General features: G+C 45.0%; 1 long non-coding RNA gene across 1 annotated transcript in view; it reads left to right on the forward strand.

The window, feature by feature from the left end:
- LOC114620922 overlaps positions 1-1,857 on the forward strand; it is a 13,393-nt gene extending 11,536 nt beyond the window's left edge. The window contains exon 3 of the long non-coding RNA XR_003711360.1: positions 1,511-1,857. This is a non-coding gene — a long non-coding RNA (uncharacterized LOC114620922). The remainder of the gene's footprint in view (positions 1-1,510) is intronic.
- The last annotated feature ends 2,413 nt before the right edge of the window (positions 1,858-4,270 follow it).

A 4,270-nucleotide genomic window follows, 5' to 3' on the forward strand; every position in this document is an offset into this window, starting at 1 on the left:
AGAGAGAGAGAGAAAGAGAGAGAGAGAGAGAGAGAGAGAGAGAGAGATATTGGAGAGCTATATCATGCTTCTTGCTTTTTTTCCTGTTATCCTGTCAGAGGCTTACTCTCACCCCAGTTTGGCTATTCAAACTCAGTGTAGTTCCTGAAGGTGGATTTGTTGTGGGAAATTCTATTTTTATTATGTCTCTCAGAAAGTACAGATGCTCCAAGTTCCATTTGATTTAAGAGCTACTTGTACTATGGGAAAATTGAAAATACTAGACTAGAAATCAGTTTCAATTTGATCGGCAGCCCATTAATTCTATGGTCTCTCTCCAATGACTGAGATTTGAGACCCAGTTTCTTTGTTAAATGGAGATGTGAGTAAGACTCACTCCAAAAATGTGCTTGTGCCACTTAAAGGAGTTAACTTGAAGATTTTAAAATGTTGCTTAGCAAAAGCTGAAACGATGGGTCAGTACTTAATACACTTGCTGCACAAGGCATGAAGACAAGGATTTGGATCTCAGTAGCTGCTGTATAAGCTGTGTGTTCTGAGCATGCCTGTAACCCCAGCCTAGAAAGGGAGCAGAGATAGGAAGGTTGTGGGGTCTTCCTATCTTCTACCCTATCTTTGAAAATTCAAAAACCATGTTTAGGGAGAGACCCTGCCTTAGGGAAATAGAAAGAAAGTGATAGAGGAAGGCATTCTTGCTCTCTTCTGGATTCCATACATGTGGATACTTACACACATGGGTATATGTACACACACTCACATGCACACACACACACACACTCACACGGTGAAGTTTTTTTTATTAGTTAATTATGTTATCTATTTACGTCCCAAATGTTGCCCTCCCTCCTAGTCCCTCCTTGCGGAGTCCTTCCCCCATTCCCTCTCCCCACTCTGAGAGAGTCCCTCCCCACCAGAAAGTCTTAAAAATAAAAAGAATGGTAATTTATTTCTCCACAAACACCTACCTACTACTACCACTAAAAGTCATTTTGTTAGAAGCCAGTACTTAAGAACTCTGCCCCTGTTTCTGGCCAGTCTTTCCCCTCAGTGTCAGAACTAGTGACCTAGATCACATGACTGAGAAGCTGGAGTTGCAGCCAGGTGGAGAGGTTGCTTGGATTCATGGGATAGAAGGATCTGGGCTTGCATTCCTGGCATGGTTTTAGGATCCCAGCCTGGCCTGGCTCTGTGGCCTGTGGCATTGAGAGTCACAGATTGCATCATTCTTCGTATTTATTTCTCCCTAGAGGAAGGCAGAGGCTCTTCTTTGTTCAATTAGGAGTGGTGGGCAAGGCTGAGCAGTGAAGCAGGGCAGCTGTCAGGAGAATTCAGGCTGGAGCAGGCTCAACGGGGAGGAACCCAGGGAAATGTGATATGTACTACCCAAGTCACTCCCTACGCCTGCTCCTCCCGGGTCCAGCTGCTCAGGAGAAGGGAGGAAGCTAACATTTTCCCTCTGCCATTGTGTTCTGGACAGGTTCATCAATCTCTGCTTATCTCTCCCTCGTAGTCACTCTAGCTGGTTACCGGCCTTCTTTATGGAAGAGGAAGAGGAAACTCAAGGGCACACAGAGAGGCAAGGGCAACGTCCTTCGATTCACATACAAGATCTGAGACTCCTAAGCCCCTGCTCCTTATGTCACTGGATAAATCCTGCTGGCCCAGCCAGGCAATTGCCAAGAGCATCTGGCTTCTCATCAATCACTGCAACCCATGGCAGGAAGAAGCAGAAATAAACCTACAGGCAGGGGTTCCTGGAATTAAGAGCCGAAGTCATCGGAAGATCAAGCCTGTGTCTGTATCCTGGCTCAGATATTTCTCACTCTCTTCCCACCACCTCTGTCCCTTAGCCTTACTGCCCCCTGTAACCCAAAATGCCATGGACAGAACGTTGCCTGGAGAAGGCACCTGTCCTGGTGCCAGCCCAGCATGCTTGGCCTTAACAACAATTGCTGGAAGGGCCTCTTAGAGCAAATACTTCCTGAAGTGCCCAGAGCAGCCACTGTCCCTGTTGCTCAGGAACAATCACAGCACATACCAACTTCCGTGTTGTGCTCCGTTTTCCAGTCTCATGGGCCCGCTGCTGAAGCACTGAGTTCTCTTCAATAGGCAGGCCGATGACATTCGTAGGAAGCCAAGGTTCAGACTAGGAAAGGACCTAAACATTCTAGGATGACATTAGATTTTTTTCCCCAAAAAATATATTCAGAGGGGAAAGAAATCAGAATTTCTAGTTTTTTAATTCTTCCTACAAATTCATTGCCTCTTCCTTTGTCTTTGTCTGTCATCTTTCTTTCTACATTGAAAACAAAGTGGGAAGGGCTTGGGATTTACCTCGGTGGTAGAGCCCTTGTCAAGTATATCTGTCACACACACACACACACACACACACACACACACACACACGTGTTCGAGGGGGGTACAGAGACAGAGAGATAGAGATAGAGTTAGAAGGAGGGAAGAAATTCAATGTGGATATTCATATTTATATGGGAATGAAAGCACCTCTGTCAAGTTCCAAGTATCACTATGTGACATTACCCTGGGCAGCTTGAGCCCCACCACTGTACACTGCTGGAGATGGCCTGAAGCCAACAGGTGAAACCGAGGATTTCTGTGAGAGTGTTGGGGAGTGTGGCACATGGTGACAGAAGCATGGAAAGCAGAGACCACTGACTGTCACCAAATGGCCGAGGAATCAGGACAACTGGCTGCAGAATGTGAAGGAGAGGACATTAGATTTGGGACTATATGAACAAATGGATACTTTTAAACAAATGTAAAAAAGGTTCATGAAGCCACAAGACTACACGAGTGATGTAATCCTCAGTCTCTGGCTTTTAGCTTACCTGGTTTAGTTACATTTTTGGGCCGGTTAGTACTGTGTCTCCTTGGCTAAGCGGTTAATCAACTTTATAATTCAATATTCCTGTTATTAAATGATGAAGAGGACAATTAAGGAGCTACCTCATGCTTTGCGGTAGAGACTTTAGAAGTGTAAAGTGCTGGAACCGTACCTGGCAGACGGCAGAGATACTATGATTCAGAATGGGCGAGGAGTGGGGCATAGGGAGAAGAGACTTCAAGAGTCAATCCTAGTCCTACACTCGTCTAATGTTTTTTATGAAAACAGCAGTACATAAAGCCCAGCTTCTGCTTTCAGTGAACTTCCAGTGCTGAATTGCTGAACAACTTGTATCTAGAAACCAGACCCCTGGGTCCAAATCTCATAACTTCTGTGTGGTCATGGACAAATCATCATCTGTATTCTTTGAGCCCATTCTTCTCATGCGTAAAAGGGGCATGGTCATAGACATCCTTTCTTGGATTGGGGCGAGAATGGGCTGAGATCCTGTATGCCAGCGACAGAAAAGATACAAAGCTAGAAAAAGTGAGAAAGTTGTCAAGAAACTGAACAGATATAAACACAAGAGAGATGCCACTCAAGGACCAAGTTGCTGTCCCTACTACATGTCCCTCTATTTTGTATCTTTTATTCCTATGTGTCGATCACCCATGAAGTCATGGTTCATATCTCTTTATCCATACATGTATCTGCAGTACTATCTTCTTCACAACAAGCCAATACAAATTTACCAAAACGAACACATAAACACAAATGCTGCCCAGGATAGGACTCTTAAACGCTGGAACCTGTTCCGGCAGCTCAAGTAACAGCCAAAGAGTGTGATCTTTTTTCCAAGGTCCCCTTGCATCTCAGAGGTGAAGCTGCATAATTTGAGGTCCTGGTCCTTTGCCAGGGCAGCACTGTAACTGATGCGTCCACTGTGGTGAACCTGAGGGCTGATTAAGAGTTTATGTAAATGTTGAAGCTTTTGGCAGCACTCTTTCCTCTCTGATTTTGACATGATCAGGGCGGGAGAAGTTTTCAAAGAGCTCTGAGAGAACACCCACACCCAACGATGGAAACCTTAGAAGAAAGGACCACAGAAGAGCACTCCTCAGCAGGGATTAGGGGATACTGAACAGGTTTTCAGAGGCATATGAAGGCAAGATGTCAGCATGAGCTTGTTTCTCTGATGGAATCTGAAATGCTTTTAAGCAGAGGGTTCCTAAGCAGCTTTTAAGTGGAGAGGATAGCATTGCAGATTCATAAATAAATGGAGGTCTGGGGTGATTTCTTTGGGGTTCCTGTGTAAGGGTGAACCTTGGGATGAGCAAATTAGGCCTTGAATTAGCAGCCTACAAGTTTCTTTCTGCTTTGTAGATCAGCAAGCAGGAGGCAAGTGAGCACTGGGTTAAGAGACTA

Source organism: Grammomys surdaster, unplaced genomic scaffold (genome assembly GCF_004785775.1).
Source record: "Grammomys surdaster isolate TR1022 unplaced genomic scaffold, NIH_TR_1.0 170, whole genome shotgun sequence".
NCBI lineage: Eukaryota > Metazoa > Chordata > Mammalia > Rodentia > Muridae > Grammomys > Grammomys surdaster.